General features: G+C 40.1%; 1 protein-coding gene and 1 long non-coding RNA gene across 2 annotated transcripts in view; one reads left to right on the top strand and one right to left on the bottom strand.

Annotated features, from left to right (window-relative positions):
* Window positions 1-20,456, bottom strand: part of tbkbp1 (TBK1 binding protein 1) — a 52,950-nt gene extending 32,494 nt beyond the window's left edge. The window contains exon 1 of the mRNA XM_088323293.1: window positions 20,321-20,456. The gene's annotated coding sequence lies outside the window, so the exon portion shown is untranslated. The remainder of the gene's footprint in view (window positions 1-20,320) is intronic.
* On the top strand, window positions 2,323-3,509 carry LOC148347681 (uncharacterized). The gene is made up of 3 exons (XR_015848129.1): window positions 2,323-2,414; window positions 2,557-2,634; window positions 3,386-3,509. It is a non-coding gene; the product is annotated as an uncharacterized LOC148347681 (long non-coding RNA).
* Window positions 20,457-23,477: the final 3,021 nt, after the last annotated feature.

The raw sequence follows: 23,477 nt of genomic DNA, 5'->3' as shown, positions 1-23,477 counted from the left end.
AGTTAAATTATTCTTGGGTTTTGTGTTCTTTTTTGGGTGGGGGTGTCACTACTATCGCTTCATTTGACTTATTTTACTTTTCAAGAGTTATTTGAATTAAATAGTCAAATAATTTAAACATTATATATGTTCTTCCGTCCTGGCTAATTTGGGTATATTTTATGTATGATCCTCCTTAAATGTGAATTTTTTTGGGAAATTTTTGCCCACGGAAACTGATTTTTTTTTTTAAGTCAAGTCATATTTATTTGTATAGCCCTTTATCACAAAAAATTCTCAAAGGGCTGTGCAGAGCACAAAAATGTGAATGTGAATTTCTCTCCGGGATGAATAAAGTATCTATCCATCTATGTATCTATCTATCTAGTAAAATATAACATGTAAAGATTATTTGTCACACCCTTAATCACAAGGAGTCTCAAAGGTCTGCACAGAGCACCGATTATTGCAAACCACAACCTATTATGACACTATCCCCTGATCTAAAACCTACATGAGGGCAAGGAAAAATTTAAAAACCTCAACATGAGGAAAATGAAGAAACCTTGAGAAGGTACAGTCTCAAAGGGCTGCACAGACCACAGATTATTGCAAACTACAGACTATTATGACACCATCCCCTGATCTAAACCCTACATGAGGGCAAAGAAAAACTCAAAACCTCAACATGAGGAAAATGAAGAAACCTTGAGAAGGGACCACACATGAGGTAATCCCCTTCCTATATAAAAAACTTTTTGGGTAAATGGGAATATTTTAAACAAAATATGGAAAAAGTCAAAATGTAACTTTGTTTACATAGAATTCAAATGGCAAATATGATTATACCAATGATAATAATATTGTTATGTAAAGTTCAACGCTAGCTAAAAAAGTTAAAACCATCTAAATAGCCAAACCAAGAGCTAACTTGTTTAACGTGCTTGGAAATTATCGGACTATAAGCAAGTGCTCCTCAAATCGTGGGGCGCCATTGAACTCACCAAATATTTTGGGTCCTTGAATAAAGTGCAAATGCACCTCCAGTAAACATTAAATTGTTTAAGTATTATGTTTCTAATCATCAATGAAAACAAAAAGAATACTAGAATTAGGAAATTCATCTCATCTCATCAGCCGTACTGCTTATCCTCAGTAGGGTCGCGGGGGGCTGGAGCCCATCCCAGCAATCATCGGGCAGTGGGCAGGGGACACCCTGAACTGGTTGCCAGCCAATCGCAGGGCACACAGGGACAGACAACTCATTCGCTCATTCACACCTAGGGACAATTTTGGACCGGCCAATTCACCTGAAAATGCATGTTTTTGGAACGTGGGAGAAAACCGGAGTGCCCGGAGGAAACCCACGCAAGCACGGGGAGAACATACAAACTCCGCACAGAAAGTCTGGAGCTGGATTTGAACCCACGACAGGTTCCCATGACATGAACTGTGCCGCACACACGCTAACCACTGCGCCGCCGTGCTGCAGAATTAGGAAATTGATACTCAAAAAAATTGCTAAAACATAGTAACATTTGAAAAATATACATATTTAAAAAATCTACAAAAACTTTGCATTGTGCCACATTTTGCCCATTTTATTATTTCTAATTGAAAAAAAAAACGTAAAAATAATAAAATTGTTTTAAGTCCTTTTTTCTAATTGCGATGGAAAAAACAGAGTATAAGTATCAAAAAGAAAATTAACACTAGAATAACTGATACACCTAAAGTATATGCATGTGTTCAATTCCGGGGGAACCCCATGACATTAAAATTTTAGAAATCCACCTCTTTTTTTTTTTGCACACATGAAATTATCACTGTAAAATGACTTACCTATAGTTCATGGTGAATTTTGATTTCACTCTTTGTCTAAACACTCCCAGTTCTATTTTCTTTTTAAATTTCACTCCTCATATTAGACCAAGACCATATCATCAATTAGCTCCAGTCTAATGGTTGTCAACCTTTTTAGTATTTATTTATTTCTAATTTTATTCCAAAAGAATATTTTAAAGGAACATTTGATCCTGTTTCTCAACTATTTTGTGCTAGGATCCATCATGCCTGTCATGAGCTCTCGCTCTCCCAGTAACCAGAACCAATCACCCCCCTGCTCTGTCACTGCACCCTGATCTGTTCTACCTGTCTGTTGTCGTTTACCACCACCTGTTCTGAATTCCCTGCCAATCAAACTCTGTATTTAAAGCCCTGCCTTACAGCCTAACTTTGTCAGATCGTCTGCAAAGCCTACACCCGGAACCTGTTTGTCTGCGCTTCTGACTCAGAACCTAGACCTGTTTGACCCTTCTGCCTTCTCTTCTGCCCCGGTCTTCCAGGCTCATGTTATACCTACTCCAAGACCTGCCACACCAGCTTTGTTGCTCGGTTTTCTCTTCGTTCCATCTTTCAAGCCATCTTCCTTCAAGGTAGTCCCAGATCTCCACTTTAAGATTTCTCTTCACTCCAAGACACTCTCTCCCGTTTCCCCCATCCCTAAAAAAACTTTCTTAATGTGACAAAATTGTGTTCCTCGTCTGTCTGATCCGTGACAATGCCACCTTCCTCCAGAGGGTTCCAAATGGCAGATGGACTGGATGACCCCACATTTGTTCACCATCACCGCACCAGATTCAAATCAAAAGAGGGGTACGTAAGGGCTGTGCCGACAGCAGAAGCTGTCAGATCGCTGCTTTTCATTTTTACGTTTCTGCCTGTGTATGCTCATTGACTCCTGTGTAGATTGACGTTGCACTTCCTGAATTTCACCAGCAGTGAGCTTTTTCTGGACTGTGTTTTTGTCAATTTGATTAATAGATTAAAAAAACATGAATGGTTAAAAAAATATGTATATTAAATATATAAAAATAAATTTTTTACAAGTCCTCCATAAGTGTCAAAGTAAAAAAAATTGTAAACAATGATAGTAAAATCAATAGTATAGCAGTCTCAATATATCATTTGTTTTATGTAGCCTATTGTAGTATTTACCTAAAGTTAATACATGCTTTAATTAGTAATCCTCAACCATTGTAATGTTCTCCAAACACTGGAATTCATTCCAGGTATCAAAGAGATAATAGACTTATAATATTTTGTACAGGTATCGTACACATTTTTCATGACCAAATTTAAGGACTTTTTAGTCTTGTACAAACTAATGTCAGCTGCAGTTAATCACGAGGGAAGAAGAAATGCAATCGTAAAAGTCACTCGAGAGCAGCGTTGGCGTCATTTTTAAGCAGACTTGTTAAGAAGCATGGCAACAATTTACAAGCACTTCAACCAAATCATAAGCACTTTTCAGTCCTTTAAAAAACAACATTGAAATTCAAGCGTTTTCAAGGATTTCAAGCACCCTGTTTATTGTTTGAAATGGTTGTGTGTGTGTGTTTTTCAGGATTCATTCTAAGGTACTGGACTGAACCAGCTCGCACTGGGACCGACTGAAATGTGAGAGTGGATATTTTAAGCCGCCCTACTGGGAATGCAGGCCTTCCAGCAAACGGCGACAAGAAAATGGGTAACCTGTCTTTTTTTCCTTTTTTTTAAGGTGTAAAAAAAGAATAGCGTGGATCCCTGCTGAGCATGGATTTTCTGGAAGCAAAAAAAAAACTTTGCGGGCTGGCACAGGGTTATAAAAGCGTTATAAATAATGGCGTTATAAATAACGTTCTTACGTAACTGTTATTTTTTTCACTAACGGTGTAATCTAACTAATTATTAGAACACCGTCACCGCTACTGTTGGTCAAAAGTGGTGTGGTAGTTTGGCTGCTGAACCCCACAAACCTAACGCAGTTTTCTGCTCTCCTCCGAGTTGTTTACATCACATATTCTCGGATACCGTCACCATTCAAAATAACAACTACCGTATAGCTAATTAGCAATTACTGTTATAGTATTTACTAAACCGCCGAAAGAAAAGGCGAATAAGGGCTGAGTGGACTCGTGTCGTTCGCGAACGAAACGTCTCTACGAGCCAGCTCTTAGAAGTGAACGGAGGGAGCCGGCTCCCCAACAGTTCGCCTTTTTGATAGGGCCAACATGCATTTTTTGATAATTCTGTTTACTTTAAATTTGTTGAGCATAAAAAAGGTTACATAGATTTGTATATTCATAAATATTTTAAATGTATTTTCTGTGTGTTTTTAGTAGTAATGCATTTATGTAAAAATGTAAGGTTTATTCAGTCAAACCCGTGAACTCATGCCAGCTGATCTTTCTTCTCGTCTCATAGTTACACCCTAGTTGAAATGTCGTATTTATTCTACACATTTCTAAAGCATTGGAAAACGTTGTTAGTATTTGCGTCCTACTACAGAAACTATTTTAAAACGAATATATATTTCCCTCTTCCATATTTTTCCATTTGTAAACATTTTAGGAAAAGAGCCGGACGCAAGAGCAACGGGCTGACAACCCTGTCCTAGGGGCTAGGTCGGGGGGCCATTTATGGCCCTTGATCAAATTTTTGCTGACCCATGGCCGCTGTCATAAAATCAATAATAGCCCTTTGGCCACCGTGCCTTAGGCTTTCTGTGAGAATTATGTCTCACCCTATTTCTGACATGGCTACTGTAAATAAAAAAAGGAAAGTTGACTGTGAGGGTCGTCGCTTCCAGGTCAAGAGGCTCCTTCTCACGGTTTCTTATTCCCCCTGTGCTGAGGTTTTGAGTGTTTCCTTGCCCGCATGTTGGTTTAAGATCAGGGGATAACGGAATTGTAACCCGTTCAGTCCTTGAGGATATCTTGTGACTAAAAGGGTCACAAATAAATGTGACTTGGTAATTGGAGTATTTTTTTTCACCGAAATCCAAAACAACTGTGATTGTCAAATTTGCCAAGGAACTGCTGCTGTTTTCAAAGAATAGAATATCGAAAAATCCTGACCACAAAAAGCTAACCTGAATGCAACCCTGTATAAAGGTGAAGCAACCGGAAGCTTCTTTAACAGCTTAAACCCCGTGAGTCAAATGAAAATGCCACAAAGGCGAGCTACGAGGTCTGCCAAATACTGCAGACCTTTGACGGTAGGTGAGTTTATTAAAGACAGTTTAAAGAATCCCAGGCTTAAAAACTCGTCCTCACGCGTTTTCAGCTAACCAAATCTGGTTCGCTTTCTCAAAAGTTTGCACACCCCTGGGCTAGGTCCTAGGGTTACGATGCAGAACATTGTGGCTAATTATGAACACGGTGTACTTTTTGAACAGGCTTTAGAAATGCATCACAAGTCATTGTGATACATCAGGCTGTCTCCTTGGCAACCTGTTGACCTCCAACATCAATATCATATTTATTTATCTCCATATATATTTTTTCTGTCTACGAGTCATTTCAGCTTGTATAATAAGCAAACTCCTCCTTCCAAGCGGGACGGAAACGTCTCTTTCGGTCTTCGGAGCTTCTCCACCGAATGATGGATGGCCTCTCCTCTTCTGGCTTGTTTCTTTGTCTCGCCTTCTCCTCTTTCCTCCCGCCCCTTGAGTGCCCGTATCGCCCACCACCCTGTCCCCCCCGCGCCTGCTCGGATGCCTACTTTGTCCTCTTTTCAGGTCGCCATGGCGACGGGAGGTTGCACCGCCCGACGACGGCCGGTCGTAACTCAGGGTGATGTCGTCCTCGAGGATGCTTTCGGGAAGAGCGGCTGACGATACGAGCCGGCGGAATAATGGCCGTGTTGCTAATTTACGACGGTGTTGTTTTATCAGTGCTTCTCAGATGTGGGTACTATAGTACTCAGATGTGGGTACTATAGTACTGGAGGCGGATCAAGAGGGTATTTGAGATTTGAAAATATAGCTTAAAAATGAGAATTAATTCAAAAAACATCTCAATGTATAATAATTCATCATTATTGTTATGCTTCTATATGTTTTACATAAGGTAGTAAATTATCAAAATATATTAAAATAAGCGTAATTTCCATTTTTCTTTTCTTCACAAAAAAAAAACAATGATTCAAAGTATTGTTTTCTTAAAGGGACAGTGTGTAATATTTCGTGCCTCCTATTTTTGTCCAGTAAAAAATAAACATTGATTTAAATACTAGGAAAAGTACAACCATCATACCGATGTAAAGTTGTATTTAAAAAAAAAATCAAGGGTCTAGATATTTGTATTTTTTTTGACATGATGGAATCTCTACTTAGAAGTCGCCACCATGTTTGTTTGAGTCAAGTCAAGTCAGATTTATTTATATAGCCCTTAATCACAAAAATGTCTCAAAGGACATCTTGCTGCTACACTGTGCTCGTAAGGCACTGTTTTTTGTCTGTAATTGACAATACTGTCACATCTGGTAGTCAAAGATTACACACAGTGGGCCTTTAATTTACATGTTTACCTATTATGACGGAAAATTATCTGGTATTTTTAAGAATTAAATAAAAATAATTAAGAATAAACATTATTTGAAATGTATGTGATATACCATTTTCCTTTTGTACCATTTGATTTATTAGAAAAATAATAGTAGTTTTTTAAAGTATTAACGTCATGATTTGCCAATTGCCCTCACCTGCGCTCCCTCGTTCAGCCCCAGCTGCCACTCGTTCCCTAATTATGCCTATCCCCTATATAAAGACATAATTCTCGTTCACTCTTGGTCAGTCCGTCTGCGAACCTAAGCGCATGCAAGGCAAGCACTTTTGACTCTGGTTCCTGTTTTAATCCCGACCTGTTTCCTGTATTGATACCCCGATACAAGCTCTGTTCTCCTGTCCCAGCTACCCGTATCCTGATTCAAAATTTTGTCAAGGGACTTTGAAGGGGTGCAGCAAACTATCAAAGATCCTCAGTAAGCACTGGTAACTAGGGGGCAATAGCACGGATTATTATGACACCATCCCTTGATCTAAAACCTACATGAGGGCAAATAATACACAGATATTGTCAACATAAAATATAGGTTAGTCTGTGGTTTGCAATAATCTGTGCTCTGTGCAGCCTTTTGAGACTCTTTGTGATTAAGGGCGTCACAAATAAACTTGACTTGAGGTTTTTGAGTTTTTCCTTGTCCTCATGTAGGTTTTAGATCAGGGGATTGAGTAATAATAGTCTGTGGTCTGTGCAGCCCTTTGAGACTCTTTGTGATTCAGGGCGTCACAAATAAACATGACTTGACTTGAGGTTTTTAAGTTTTTCCCTTGTCCTCATGTAGGTTTTAGATCAGGGGATAAAGTAATAATAGTCTTTGGTCTGTGCAGCCCTTTGAGACTCTTTGTGATTAAGGGCGTCACCAATAGACTTGACTTGAGGTTTTTGAGTTTTTCCCTTCTCCTCATGTAGGTTTTAGATCAGGGGATAAAGTAATAATAGTCTTTGGTCTGTGCAGCCCTTTGAGACTCTTTGTGATTAAGGGCGTCACCAATAGACTTGACTTGAGGTCTTTGAGTTTTCCCCTTGTTCTCATGTAGGTTTTAGATCAGGGGATAAAGTAATAATAGTCTTTGGTCTGTGCAGCCCTTTGAGACTCTTTGTGATTAAGGGCGTCACCAATAGACTTGACTTGAGGTTTTTGAGTTTTTCCCTTGTCCTCGTGTAGGTTTTAGATCAGGGGATAAAGTAATAATAGTCTTTGGTCTGTGCAGCCCTTTGAGACTCTTTGTGATTAAGGGCGTCACAAATAGACTAGACTTGAGGTTTTTGAGTTTTCCCCTTGTTCTCATGTAGGTTTTAGATCAGGGGATAGAGTAATAATAGTCTTTGGTCTGTGCAGCCCTTTGAGACTCTTTGTGATTAAGGGCGTCACGAATAAACTTGACTTGACTTGAAGTTTTTGAGTTTTTCCCTTGTCCTCATGTAGGTTTTAGATCAGGGGATAAAGTAATAATAGTCTTTGGTCTGTGCAGCTCTTTGAGACTCTTTGTGATTAAGGGCGTCACAAATAGACTTGACTTGAGGTTTTTGAGTTTTTCCCTTGTCCTCATGTAGGTTTTAGATCAGGGGATAGAGTAATAATAGTCTTTCGTGTGTGCAGCTCTTTGAGACTCTTTGTGATTAAGGGCGTCACAAATAAACATGACTTTATTTGGTTTATTTACTTTAACCGGTATCTCTAGCGAACATTAGAATTCTGCCGGACGGAATTGGGCCGGTGGGAAGGCCGACCTTCTCTCGAATACGCCGGAGTGTCTTCCCACTCGAGCTGCCGAGAGCGGAGGTGTTGTTTCCGCAAATCATCAAAGAGTGGTTTTTGGCACAGGAGTCGCTCTTAGACGCGTGCGTCAGCGTTTTGCACAACACGGGCCGCCAGACGGCCACTGTCTGGCACCTGCACACTCAAAGACACGTGTCTTGGAGACGGAACACTGGTGACAGCGTGAAATAGAAAAGAAAATAGTAATAGATAGGTAAATTAATACACAATAAAAGACACTTCCCACCCTGGCCACTGTACCCTCTGGTGGTCACTACAGGTCTTGCAAACAGCTACTTCCTCAGGGTCATCAACACCCTAAACCAGGGATGTCAAACTCATTTTAACTCGGGGGCCACGCAATAGAACAAACATTCAGTCGGGGGCCGGACTAGTAGATTAAAGAGAAAGAAAAAAGAGAAAGAAATAAGAGAAAGAGGGAGGGAAAAGGAGAGAGGGCGGGACAAAGAAAGAAAAAGAGAGAGAGGAAGAGAGCGTGAGAAACAAAAGATAAAAAGTCGTGAGAGAGGGGGAAAAGAAAGGGAGAGGAAGAAAGAAATCCAAAGAGAAATAGAAAGACAGAAGAAGAGAAAAGAAAGCGCGAAGGGTATGAAGAGAGAAAGAGAAAAGAGAGAAGAGGAAAAAGGGAAGTTGAGCAAAAGAGGTTAAAAGACACAGAGAAAGAGACAAAGAGCAACAAAGGAAGAGAAAAAGAGAGTGAGACAGAGTGGGAGAAAAGGGGTAAAAGAGAGAGAGAGAGAGACAGAAAAAGAGAGAGAGAGACAGAAAAAGAGAGACAGAGAGAGAGAGAGACAGAGAAAGACAGAGAGAGAGAGAGAGACAGAGAACCAAAAGAGATTAAAGAGAAATAGCGAGAGAGGGGAAGAGAAAGAGAGAGAAAGAAAGAAATAAAAAGAGAAAGAGAGAAGGGGAGAAAGAGAGAGTGGGAAAGCAAGAGAGAGAGCAAAAGAAGGTAAAAAGACACAGGAAGAGGAAGAGACAAAGAGGAACAAAGAAAAAGAGAGACAGATAGTGAAAAAAAGAGAGATAGAAAGAAATACAAGTACAATGTCTTTGTGAGAGGCACCTGGCTTTGGCAACATCAAGATGACATATTTCAACCTGCAGCTTGTTTTTCTCTTGCGCTTCTCCGAGTGTTGTCTCGCGGGCCAGATTGAACCCCTTAGCGGGCCTGATATGGCCCGCGGGCCGCCTGTTTGACACCTGTGCCCTAAACCAAGGGTCTCCCTGCGAGCACTAGAGTGCCCCCTAAGGTCAGTTCAAGTGCCTGCAGTCCTGTTGTGAAAATAGCTCATCAGTGATTTTTTTTTTTTTTTTTTAGTAAAATATCTTTTTTTAACCCTAAGTCTATTTAACCCTATTTTTAAATCATTGGCTTGGTAATAACAAATTAATAACATCATATGTTGTTATTTTAGGACATCAAACCAAACTAAAACATCCATTTCATCGGTTTCATGGCCAAAAATAAATCTATTCATGTTTTGAAAATTAAAAAAAAGAGGGAAAAAGAAGAGAAAGAGAGAAAATGTGCCAGAAAGAAAGAGAGAGAAAGAAAGACAGAAATTTAAAGAAAGAGAATGAGAGAAAGAGAGGAGGAAAGAGAGACATATATTTAGAGAGAAAAAAGTGGGTCAGAATGAGCGAGAGAAACCGTTTGAAAAAGAAAGAGAGAGAGAAAGGAAGATAGAGATTTAAAGAAAGAGAAAAAGTGTGTCAGAAATAGTGAGATAAAAACAGTTTGAAAAAGAGAGAGAGGAAAAGAAGAAGAAAGGGATAGAGATTTGGAAAAAGAAAGAGAGAAAGTGTCCGAAAGAGAGAAAGAGATTGAAAAAAAGAGAGAGGAAATGAAAAAGAAAGACAGAGATTTAGAGAAAGAGAGAAAGTGTGTCAGAAAGAGAGAGAAAAAGAGTTTGAAAGAGAGAGAGAGAGATTAAGAGTAGGGAGAAAGTGTGTCAGAAAGGGAGAGATAAAAAGAGTTTGAAAATGAGGGATAGGGAAAGAGAGAGAGAGACAGTGATTTAGAGAAAGAGAGAAAGTGTGTCAAAAAGATAGACAAAATAGAGTTTGAAATAGAGAGATTTAAAGAGAAAGAGAGAAAGTGTATCAGAAAGAGAGAGAGAGAGAAATATGTTGGAAAAATAGAGGAGGGGAGAAAGAAAGAGAGACAGAGATTTAGAGAAAGAAAAAGAGAAAGCGTGTCAGAAAGAGAGAGGCAGAGAGAAAGAAAGAAAGATAGAGATTTAGAGAAATTGCGTCAGAAATAGAGAGATAAAAAGAGTTTGAAAAGAAAGAGAGGAGGAGGAGAGAGAGGAAGAGAGAGAGAAAGTGAGTTAGAGATAAAGAAAGAGAGACAGTCTGTCAGAAAGTTATGAATGATTTCGTAAAATGTGAGAGCATGAGAGGAGTGCGTGACACGAATTTCTGTAGTTTGTGTTTTTTCACTACATGCATGATTATTTCAGACGTTCATAAAGGAGTTTTATGTGAGAGTGTTTTATTGGCATATGAGAGGGATAGTGTCTGTGGCTTGCGTGTGAAATTTTCAGGAACGCGTGAGCCGGTGTTTACATTTTCTATGGCATTTCAGTAGTTATGATTTTGGATTTTATGTGAGAGGGATTGAGAATTGTTTTCAGTAGTACATGAGCATGAAACATCAGTCATTTGTGAGTGTTTCTCATCATTTGAGTCCTGTGCGATAGAAATTTTCAGTAGTGCGTGCCAATGTTTAAATTTTGTATGAGAAATTGTCAGGCGAGTGTGTGTTATAAATTCAGATGTATATGAGAGAGTGTTTCTGGATTGTGGTCATAAAACTGAGATTAATTCAGTGGTGCATTTATAAGCGGCAAAAAATATTTGTGAGAGTGTTTCATTGGCCAATAAAAGGGATAATTCATGTAGCAATGTGTGAGATTATTTCAAAAGTACGTGAGCTGGTGTTTACATTTTTAAATAGTGGTTGTATTATGGTTTCAGATGTGTATGAGAGAGGGGTTTGGGATTGTGTCCGTGAAATTTAGATTATTTCAGTAGTCTGTGTAGGATTATTTCAGTAGTTGTGTACAGGTGATTAGATTCCGTTTGAAAACACTTAAATCGTGGGTGTATTTTGATTTCATATATTTATGAGAGAGTGTTCTAGAATCGTGACATGAAACTCAAATTATTTCAGTAGTGTGTAGGGTATTATTTCAGTAGTGTGTTTTCAATTTTGGATGAAAAAAGCTGGTTTATGTGGGTTCTAATTTCATATGTGTATGAGAGAGTGTTTTGGGATTTCGTTTATATAACTGAGAGGATTTTAATAGTGCATAAATAAGCGGAAAAAATATGCGAGAGTGTTTTATTGGCCAATGAGAGTGATCATTTAAGTATTGTGTGTGAGATTATTTCAATAGTGCATAAACTGTATACATTTTGGAATATTTAAGTAGTGGTTGTATTAATATTTCTCATGTGTATGAGAGAGGGTTTTGGGATTGTGTTCATGAAACTCAGATTATTTCAGTTGTTTGTGTGCCGGTGTTTGAATTTGGTATGGAAACTTTCCGTCGTGGGTGTACTATGATTGCAGATGTGTATGAGAGAGGGTTTCAGGATTGTGTTCATGAAACTCAGATTATTTCAGTCGTTTGTGTGCCGGTGTTTGAATTTGGTATGAAACCTTTCAGTCGTGGGTGTACTATGATTGTAGGTTTGTATGAGAGAGGGTTTCAGGATTGTGTTCATGAAACTCGGATTTTTTCAGTAGTTTGTGTGCCGGTGTTTAAATTTGGTATAAAAACTTTCAGTCGTGGGTGTACTATGATTGCAGGTGTGTATGAGAGAGGGTTTCAGGATTGTGCTCATGAAACTCAGATATTTCAGTAGAATGTGTACAGGTGATTAAATGTAGTTTGAAAACACTTAAGTCTTTGGTGTATTTTGATTTCAGATATTTATGAGAGAGGGTTTCGGGATTGTGTTCATGAAACTCAGATTATTTCTGTAGTGTTTGTAGGATTATTTCAGTGGTTCGTGTGCCGGTTTTTACATTTTGTATGAAAACATTAAAGTCGTGGGTGTATTATGATGTCAGATATTTATGAGAGAGGGTTTTGGAATTGTGTTTATGAAACCCAGATTATTTTAGTAGTGTTTGTAGGATTATTTCAGTGGTTCGTGTGCCGGTTTTTACATTTTGTATGAAAACATTTCAGTCGTGGGTGTATTATGATTTCAGATGAGTATGAGAGAGGGTTTTGGTAATGCGTTGAAACTGAGATTATTTTAGTAGTGTGTGTGGGAGTATTACAATCGTGCTTGCACCAGCGTGTAAATTTTGTGCGAACTCAGCTTTCGACTGTTGTTGAGGCCATCACAGATTCTCATGAGTATGTGAGAGGGATACTGTTTATAAAAGTGACATTATTTCAGTAGTGTGTGCTGCTGTTTCCTTCATCTCTCAGTTCCCTTTCGCAGCGAGTCTCAGTGTTGCGACCTCACATAAAAAGATGCTTTTTTTTTCTCCTTTTTGAGTTTGTCAGAGCGTCTTACGTAAAACTCACACATCATACCGAGAGAAGAGCGCAGCGGAGTGAAATCAAAGGACGGCAGCCATACTCCTCAGCGCTCGTGTAGTATGTGTGAGAGTGTGTATCCAGTGGTGATGCTACCACAGAGTGAGACAAATGATCTCATACGTTGAGTCAAAGCTTAGAGCACAGGTGTCAAACAGGCGGCCCGCAGGCCGGATCAGGCCCGCTAAGGGATTGAATCCGGCCGGCGAGACAACACACAGAGAAGCGCAAGAGAAAAACAAGCTGCAGGTTGAAATGTGTCAACTTGATGTTGCCAAAGCCGGGTTCCTCTCACAAAGACACTGTACTTGTATTTGTTTCTCTCTCTCTCTCTCTCTCTCTCTCTCTTTCTCTGTCTGTCTGTCTGTCTTTTTAACTTCATTTGCTCTAACTTCCTTTTTTCCTTTTCTCTTTCTCTCTTCATACCCTTCGCACTTTCTTTTCTCTTTTCTCTCCTTCTGTCTTTCTATTCCTCTTTGGATTTCTTTCTTCCTCTCCTTTTCTTTCCCCCTCTCTCACGACTTCTCTTTTGTTTCTCACGCTCTCTCCCTCTCCCCTTTTTTTCTTTCTTTGTCCCACCCTCTCTCCTTTTACCTCCCTCTTTCTCTTGTTTCTTTATCTCTCTTTTTCTTTCTCTTTAATCTACTAGTCCGGCCCCCAACAGAATGTTTGTTCTATCGTGTGGCCCCCGAGTTAAAATGAGTTTGACATCCCTGGCTTAGAGCCAAGGTTCGTCAATTAGCCGGCTAGCTGACGTGTTACTAGCGATAGTCGTGCTCTGTTTACATCATTCTCATTGACCAATCATGTTGCTGTTCCTTGATGTCCACACCCTTTAGGGCAGATCTGCTTTTATAACCTAAGAGATTTGATAAAAATAAGTGCTTCTGTTGGGATTTCCTATCTGAGGTTTGTGTGCTCTCCTGTTCTCCTTGCAAGTTAAATGTCCACCGATGTATATTTTTCTTATTTTGAATGTCACTAAACTATAAATGTATGACATTTTAAAAAATATCTTTGATTTTCTTTGGGTTCGTATAAAAAAATGACGATATAAGACAAAATCATAATGTTTTTGAGGTTGGTTTATATCGGTGGTTCCCGGAGTGGGCGGTACCGCCACCTGGGGGCGGTGGAAAGATCTGGGGGGGCAGTGAGGAAGAAGGGGGGCGGTAGGGGGGCGGCAGTCCGAAGTCAGAAGTTTGAACATTTGTACACAACACGTTCGGGCTGCACGATTAACCGAAATCGAATCGACATCGAGATGTGACGTAGTGCGGTTGTGAAACCGCAAAACACTGCGTTTTTTTTCAAGATTTTGTAGTGAGGGGCCAACCGCAATTGTTCCAGTTTTGAAAGCGCCGACCAATCACAGGCAGGTTTTAAGAATAGCACAAGCCAATAAACGCGATTCAAAGTTTGCAAGCACCACACTATACCACACCCACCGCGTGAGCTCATTGAGTGTCATGGCGGACTCCGTAAACATAGTCCCAGAGTCAACAAACGAGAAGGAAACGAAGATTGCAGTGAAGAAGGGCGGTACATGACTTGTTGGGACCTATTTTGGTTTTGAGAAAGCTGACGTGGAACAGAAGAAAACACCCGTTGCAGAATTTACTTTTGCATAGTCTCTAAATCCAGAGGGAACACAAGTCATTCGTACCAGCATCTTGAAAATGATCACGGCATGTAAAAAGGATTACAAGTAAAAGACGAAGAAGGTGAATCTACAAGTGGGGCGGCAGTAGCTCAGGAGATAGAACGCTCGTCTTGGGATCAAGAGATCCCAGTTCGAATCCCGGCTTGTCCGTGTTACATGTCGAAGTGTCCTTGGGTAAGACACTGAACCCCTAATACCCCCAATAAGCAGGTTGACGCCTTACATGGCTGCAAGGCCGCTATTGGGAAATGTGAAGCACATTGTAAAGCGCTTTGGGAAGTCATTGACTTGAAAAGCGCTATATAAATGCAGACCATTTCATTTCATTTGACATTGTTTTGTTATGAAGACATATCAAAAGAAATAATTGGAATGTTATTTTGAGATGTTTTATTTTGAAAATTCTCCAGACCACTATTTTAATGAGCTTGAAGTGATATTGAGGGCATTTCATAGGTGGGTGGGTACTTCTATTGATGGAAGAATTGAAAAATAAAACATGGTCAACAGAAAGCAACGCTAACAAAGCTCGCCAGAAGATGGTGCTGTTTTCTCTAGGTTAAGCATTTCAATATGGGGCGCTAGGAATTCAACAGGACGCCAGACTGCAAAAGTTTGGGAACCATTGGTTAAACAGGGTTGGGTAGGGTTACTTTAACTGGATTACTTTCAATTACTTTTGGATTACTCCAATACCAAATATGCTAATAAAAGACAAAAGAAACTAAATATGAATAAAATGACTCCATTTTGTGCAGGCTTGGGGAGTAACGGAATACATGGAACGGCAAAAATGATGTTGGCAAGCTGTTTGGATTTATTTTCATTTTGTTTCTGTCGCATTTTATGTTCGTTTTGCCGGAGATCAAAAAAATCAAAGCCAGGAGAGAAAGCTTACCATGTGTTTTGAGTCATCATTTTATTCATATTTAGTTTATTTTGTCTTTTACTAGCATATTTGGTATTGGAGTAATCCAAAAGTCATTGAAAGTAATCCAGTTAAAGTAACCCTACCCAACCCTGTGGTTAAAATACGTGACTCAATATTTTGCGTTTAATTAGAACCCGGTACCGTGTTAGCTGGTTTCGATTAGCCTTAAAAATACGCTCAAAACAATAAGTTAGCATTTGAATCGTTAATTTCAAATGATTTATATATTCCTTTAAAAGGTATTTTACAGAAAACTCACATACCCTTGGAGTACCTTTACATTTTAGAATCTTTTCAAAGCCGAGAGCTACTCTTTGTTATTTATGAGTGCAAAGGTCTACCAGTATGGTTGCCAATGTTCCCTGTAATTTTCCTTACGGGTCTGAGCGTTCACACAAAGTCGGTGAGCAACGCTTGAAACAACAGTGAGCAACGGCAATCCCAAGTGTGGCAAGATCATTTATTAGCAAACATGTCCAAAACTTGACATCAAGTTACATTTTGCTGAGTTTCCGGGAATGCAAAATTATTTTTCTCTTTTGAATGAATTGACTCATGTACTATTGCCTACAAACGTCGTTTCTTCTTTCAATTCTTTCTCAAGATATCCATTTCTTTTTATTTCCTGATATATTTTGTCGCATAATATTAACATTTTTGGGGCTTATTGAGTCGGTTGCAAGATACAGAACTGTACTTAATCACATTTTTTAGTGGAAGTACATTGTTGGCAACAAGATTCACTTGATATAATTGGAAATTATTTGAAAGCAACACAATCTGTTTTTTTTCTTTTTTCTGTGTTTTTTTTCTACTTTTTAAAAAATTCCTTTGAAAAAAGTCTCATTGTGTTTATTTTTTCCGAGCTGTTACTTTTTTCTTTTTGTTCTCTATTTACTTTTTTCCTACGTTTCTTTCTTTTCTTTTTTCTGGCTTTTTTTTCTAAATTTTACCTTCTTTTTTTCCTCAGCTTTTCACTACTTTTTCATTTTGGTATTTTTTTTTTCTTTTTAGTTCTATTCCCCCCTTCTTTTAAGTCATTTTGTGCATAATTTAACATAATATTTGGTCATGTTGGGATTAAAGAAGCAAAAACAACCTGAAGAGCCGTTTAGGACCCGAAAGAGCCGGTTCCTTTGTGTGAGCCAAGCCGAAGGAGTCGGTTCCCCGGCAAACTCTACTAACTTTACTCAACTCTGTTCTCCTTCGACTCGACTTCAAAATACCGCATTTAGGACACAGCGCCAGGGGAACCCGTGTATTTTTACCTTCATGCACTGTAACTTTGTCTTAAGTCGCTTCTTAATTCGTAATTTTGAGCCCTGATTTTTGTGCGCTGGCTAGATTTTTTTGTGCGCTGAGAATGTGCGAGCAGTGCGCAATAGCACACGCGCGCAGCTTAGAGGGAACACTGATGGTAGCTAATTATAATTTTGCTACGTCATTATCACGCTATTACTGTAAGTATTAAGACCAGCCTTGGGGGTAGGGCACCAGCCCCTGAGACTGGTTTTGAGCCTCGGCCGGGTCATACCTAAGACTTACCTACTGGTGGTATACCTCCCTTCTTGGCGCTCGGCATTAGGGGTTGGAAATGGGGGTTTGGTCACCAAATGACTATCAGATTTTGCCACACTTCAGTTGGGTTGAGCAAGGGGGCTGGGAATCCCCTCCTAGAAAGAGTCAATAATGTGAATGTCTTCTTGACTCTAGCCACCTCCCGCTAGGGGATATGGCTCCGGTATAAGTATTAAATGTAGGGTAAAAATAGCCGCAGTCAACCACTAAAACATTTTGGGTACTGAGTGATAAACATACAGTATGTAAAATATAAGATAGATTTGGAAGAATTTATCATATATTTAAAGGCATTGACACGTCAATAATTTCTCATGTCAGTTTGAAATCAAAATTCATAGAAAATTGCCATGACTGGTGAGCTATTTTCAGAACTAGTCTGCAGGCTACTCTGCTGTTCTTAGGAGACACCATTTTGGTAACCCCTGTTTTAAAACCACCAAAGAAGAACACTAATATTTGGTTGTACATACGCTCCCTTTCTTACGAACATTCGAGTTACGAAAAACGGTAGATACGAACATTTTTTTCGGGATGTCGAAAAATATTCGGACATTGCTGTAACTCAGATTTTGTATTGTGCATTTTCCGAGTACAGGACATGACTGTCGTGTTTCTTTCCGCTGCTACCGGCATGTGGTGGCGCTGTGAGAGCTCACCCAGCATCCACCCCAAAGAAGAAATCCACTTCCTCATCCTAGTTCGTGAGTAAACATTCTATACTGTATCTCCAGTGCACTAAGAAGTTTGACATTTTTATTGTTTAATATCTCGTGCATCCATTCAATATGGTTGGTGTAAAGTGTAAAGAATAGGTGAGCCGTTTCTTTTGAAATGAAAGTGGAATAAGAAAGACTGACGCGGTTGAGAAAATGGTTGGATCACTTTTTTCGGCCACTTTTTCCCAGGGAGGAGGAAGTCACCTAACTCTTGAAGCCCGTCTTCCAAAAGTAAGTTAAACTCAACTTTATTTATCTTTGTATAGCATATTATTTAATGAAATGTTTATGTTTAGTACAATACAATACAGGTTACTTATACTAGCCGTAAACATTTTTGGTACGGTTTTGCTGTATAGCTTCTACTCCAGCTTTGACTCTTTATTTCATTCAGTTCTCCTCAGCAAAAAAATCGTCCTTTTTTTGGTTTTTGCTTAGCTTGCAACACCTTGCAAAGATGCACAAAAAAACACCTGCACAAAGAGAACAAGGCTTGCTCGTTGATATCCGAGCTGCCGCCGAGCATGGCAGCACATCTGCTGCTCTTGGTGACAATTTTCTCCTTCCGATTGCGTCAATGCCATGCTGGCACTCCCCAAAACGGCCAAACGGCATCCAGCCTCTCAAAATAAAAGGCTGACAAATCCTCCTTGATGACAACACCAGAAAAAAAAAACACAAAACGCAGTGGTAGTGTGATGCTACGCTAACTCACCACGAGTAGGTGGTGACTACACGACAACACAATGCAAAACAAGCAAGGTGTAACAGAAAATCACTCCACGGAAACACTTGTGTATAGGGATACTAGATCATTTCTCAGCCCATTGACTTTTGTTTGTTACTTTGTTCCTGTGTTTTGTTATCGTCATCTGTTTTTCAAGCCTCCCAGCCTCTGCTCATGCTTCTCTGCGTTTGGGTCCAACCGAAATCTTAACAACTGGGCCAGCACGAATCACGTCATACAAAGTGGTAAATAAAGCTATTCTTTATACGTATGTGTCACGTTTAGGTAGTACTACCTATATACTATCTTTTGGGTTTTTAATGTTTTTATCCGGGGTAGCAAGGGTTCGAAAGATATTAGGTAATTACCATAGGTTTTTATCCCCTGCTATATGGCAATATATTACAATCCCCACCTCAGAATTGATTAATGTTGTATCCTGGGGGTCTACTTTATTTAAAAAAAATTAAATCGTAGAGAACGAGTTTGGGCAAAATCAATGAAGAAATGGTTATCCGATTATTATCTATTATCTATTTTTATATTCAATAAATCACGTAAAAAGCCAACATTGTCCATATTTTGGGAATGTATAAAGATGCCAGTGATTCGGCGATCGCTGGGCAGAAGAAGTGAGACAGAGAAGTCAGGGACGGGAAAACAGGAAGTCAGGGGTAGACGAGATCGAAACCAGATACAGGATACACGAGCAGATACCGGACACGATGGGACAGGCAGGATGGATACCTGATACAGGATGCACGAGCAAGATACCAGACAGGACGAAGAGACGGGATAGATACCGGATACTGGATACACTAGCAGGATACCGGACAGGACGGGACAGACGGGTTCGATACCGGATGCTGGATACACGAGCAGGATACCGGATAGGACGGGACAGACGGGATCGATACCGGATACTGGACACACGAGCAGGATAGCGGACAGGACGGGATCGATACCGGATACTGGATGCATTAGCAGGATACCGGACAGGACGGGACAGAAGGGATCGATACCGAATGCTGGATACACGAGCAGGATATCGGACAGGACAGGATAGATACTGGATACACTAGCAGCATACCGGACAGGACGGGACAGATGGGATTGATACCGGATACTGGATACACGAGCAGGATACTGGACAGGACGGGATCGATACCGGATACTGACAGACTGACAAGAAGTGAATGGGAGCACTGAGTTTAAATAGGAGGGGAGCCAATCAGGCAACGAACAGTAACTGGCGCCAAACGAGCGAACCCAGGTAAGGGCAATCGCGACAATCCCCTGATCTAAAACATGAGGGCAAGGAAAAGCTCAAAAACCTCAAGTCAATTCATGTTTATTTGTGATCCCCTTAATCACAAGGAGTCTCAAAGGGCTGCACAGACTATTTATGACACCATCCCCTGATCTAAAACCTACATGAGGGCAAGGAAAAACTCAAAAACCTCAACACGAGAAAAATGATGAAACCTTGAGATAATCCCCCTTCCAGGATGATTAAGTAGTTTTCTTTTAGGTGGAGCTTTACTCATGATTTTAGTTTTAGTCAAGTCCATTGTTTGTCGCAAGTAGGGCTGCAACAACCGATTATTTTCCCAATCAAATTAATCAATGAATCGGATTTCTCAAAGACATTTCCAATTTCCTCGTCTTAATTCAAATATCGAAGTTTTCGACATATCGTGCACAAAACGTTCGAATTATGTCCCCAGCCTTGCAAAGTTCATATATTATCAGCTGTCATTTGCAAAAAGCAGGTTGCTTCAAATTGTTTGCTTCCTTTTTTTGCCTCCTCCCTAAAATGACTCCAGCGCCAAACGTGGGCTACTTTTGCAGATAGCTTCCATGCTTTATCCTGATTATTGTCGCAAAAACGCGTCTGAACGTTGTGTACCATGCGCGCGCGCGTGAGTTACAGCCGAAATGCGCGTCCACGAGCGAGGTAGAGGTGGAAAAACTCGACGAATCGTAACTCACGTTGTGCCGTCGCCGGGCGATCCACCGTCGGGGACATGGCCGCGTCCGTGGGAAGGGGGAAAAAATGAAGGAGTCAAAAGGATCCTTCTCTCGGGAGCAAGCGGGAGAGAGGATAGCGTCGAGCCGCTGGAAGTCGCCCGTGCTCAGCCTCGTATCGCGCTGTGTGGATGGAAAGGAGGAGGAGGAGGAGGATGCTGATGATGTCTCGTGAAGAGCAGCGTCAGTCTGTCTCTTCTTCTGGCTTGTGATGACGACACTTTACGAGAGATGACGCTGGGAATATTTTCTACCCAGCCAGGTCAACTCGGAGTTTTCTTAGCTGAATTGTATCTGGAAACATTGTAATTATTACTTTGACCATGGGAATGGTATCGAAGAAAAACAACAAATTTTGTTTTTAGAAATATCCATGCAGTGTAATAAATGGGGGTCTGGGACATTTTGACCCCAAAAAACAGAAAAGTAAATATTTTTGACTCTTTCTTGTTTTTTAAAGAGATTTGAAAACCACCAAACCGGCTCCCCAGACAATTCAAGTCAAGTCATGTTTATTTGTGTGGACCTTAATCACAAGGAGTCTCAAAGGGCTGCACGGACTAGACTACTATTACACCATCCCCTGATCCAAAACCTACATAAGGGAAAGGAAAAACTCAAAAACCTCAACATGAGAAAAATTAAGGAAACTATGACATCATCCCCTGATCTAAAACCTACACAAGGGCAAGGAAAAACTCAAAAACCTCAACATGAGAAAAATGAAGAAAACTATTACACCATCCCCTGATCTAAAACCTACACAAGGGCAAGGAAAAACTCAAAAACCTCAACATGAGAAAAATGAAGAAAACTATCACACCATCCCCTGATCTAAAACCCACATAAGGGCAAGGAAAAACTTAAAAACCTCAACATGAGAAAAATGAAGAAAACTATCACACCATCCCCTGATCTAAAACCCACATAAGGGCAAGGAAAAACTCAAAAACCTCAACATGAGAAAAATGAAGAAAACTATTACACCATCCCCTGATCTAAAACCTACATGAGGGCAAGGAAAAACTCAAAAACCTCAACATGGGAAAAATGAAGAAAACTATTACACCATCCCCTGATCTAAAACCTACATGAGGGCAAGGAAAAACTCAAAAACCTCAACATGAGAAAAATGAAGAAAACTATTACACCATCCCCTGATCTAAAACCTACATGAGGGCAAGGAAAAACTCAAAAACCTCAACATGAGAAAAATGAAGAAAACTATTACACCATCCCCTGATCTAAAACCCACGTAAGGGCATTATGTGCAAGAGCATTCCACAGCACCAGGGCCCGAATGGAGAACGCTCTCGAACGTGTGGATTTCTTCTTGGCTCCAGTAGACCAGCATTTTCGGAACGAAGGCTCCAGACCAGAACATAGAGGGTAATTAAATCTGCAGCACATTTTATTTCACTTTGTGGTTTTTAATGATTTGATCAAATCTATAAAATAATAATAATGCCTGAGCCTGTGTCCCATATGAAAAATAATAGGGATGCTCCCCTACCTACGACCTTTCGACTTAGGATAAACGATAGATAGGAAAAACAAATTCGGGATGTCGAAAACTATCCGGACATTGCTGTAAGTTAGAGTTTGTATTGTGTGCACCTTTTTCCGAGTACAGGACAGTACTGTAGTGCTTTATTCCGCCACTACCGGCCTGTGGAGCTGTGAGAGGTCCCCCAGCATCCACCCCGAAGAAGAAATCTACTTCCTCTTCCTAGTTCGTGTGTAAACATTCTATACTGTATCTCCAGCGCTTGACATCTTTATTGTTTAATATCTCGTCATCCATTCCATATGGTTGGCGTAAAGGATAAAGAAGAGGCGAGCTGTTCCTTTTGAAATGAAAGTGGAATAAGAAAGATTGATGCGGTTGAGAAAAGGTTTGGATGGCTTTTTTTCGGCCACATTTTACCACAGAGCAGGACCTCTTGACGCGCATATTCCAAAAGTAAGTTAAACTTAACTTTATCTTTTTAGATCATATTATTTTATGAACTGTTTATTTTTTTAGTACCAAACAATACAGGTTACTTATGCAAAACTTAAACATACAAAATATAGCATTGGAGCAACTTTCGAACATATTCAACTTCAAGTACGATCGTCCGGATATCTCGTTCGTAAGTTTGGCAGCTTCTGTAAACCACAAAATGTTAACTCCCAGGAACTATTTTTCAGTGGCCCATTACAAATGGAACGCCATGAACAAGTTGCCCTCTAGTGGGTGCTCTAACTCCACAAACGAGCGTCAATCTGATCTTTGTAACAACACCATTATGAGTGCCCTTTTAATGCTGTGTTACTGCCATTGTCACAAGCCAGGAACGGAAACAGGACCCAGTAGCGTTGGTTTACTCAGTTTTATTGATACAAGGGAGAAAAGGGCTTGCTTCCACGATCTGAGGATAGACGGACACTGGTAGCAGGTGGCGGGAAACGTGGAAGTGCTACTTCCGTGTCGAGCTAGGATGATCGTAGACTTGCATGAATACTAGTCGTTAGCCGGGACGGGAGAGCAAGGGCGGTATCAAGTTCGGAAACAAGGTCGGTAACAGGTGTCAGGCAGGTAGTGGGGCAAAACAGGTCGGATATCGGGAAGGCAGAACAGGGCAGAGTCAGGTCCGGAAACAGGTTGGCAACGGATATCAGGCAGAAGAAAACTGGGCAGAAAAAATGTCGGACGGAATGAGCTTGCCTAGCTGGGAGCATAGGGTCGTAGCGATCAGACGGTTTCAAAAGAGTCTCTTAGCCAATCAGCTCTCAGGGCTATTGGCGCCAATTGGGCAGTCACAAGTGCCTTGAATCGGCAATCATGACAGCCATGTTACAAGCACCATTTCGAGAGAAGGGTCTGTTAATAAAACCTTTGCATTTACTGTCTTTATTGCTAAATGTTTAATTCCACGATGTACAAAATGTATTTTCTTTCGCAAACGTAATGGGTGTGGTTTATTCATAAACCAGTTTCTACGGTACTTGATTCTGCTCAAAGAAATTGTCATAGATAGAGAGATAGATACTTTATTCATCCCCATAGGGAAATTCACAATTCCAGCAGTATCCTTGTGTTGAAAAATAAAATAATAAAATAAACATAGAATACAAA

Source organism: Urocampus carinirostris, chromosome 19 (genome assembly GCF_059441175.1).
Source record: "Urocampus carinirostris isolate Australia breed hairy pipefish chromosome 19, RoL_Ucar_1.0, whole genome shotgun sequence".
NCBI lineage: Eukaryota > Metazoa > Chordata > Actinopteri > Syngnathiformes > Syngnathidae > Urocampus > Urocampus carinirostris.
The sequence above is the reverse complement of the archived record's forward strand: the minus strand, read 5'-3'. Positions and strand labels throughout refer to the sequence as shown.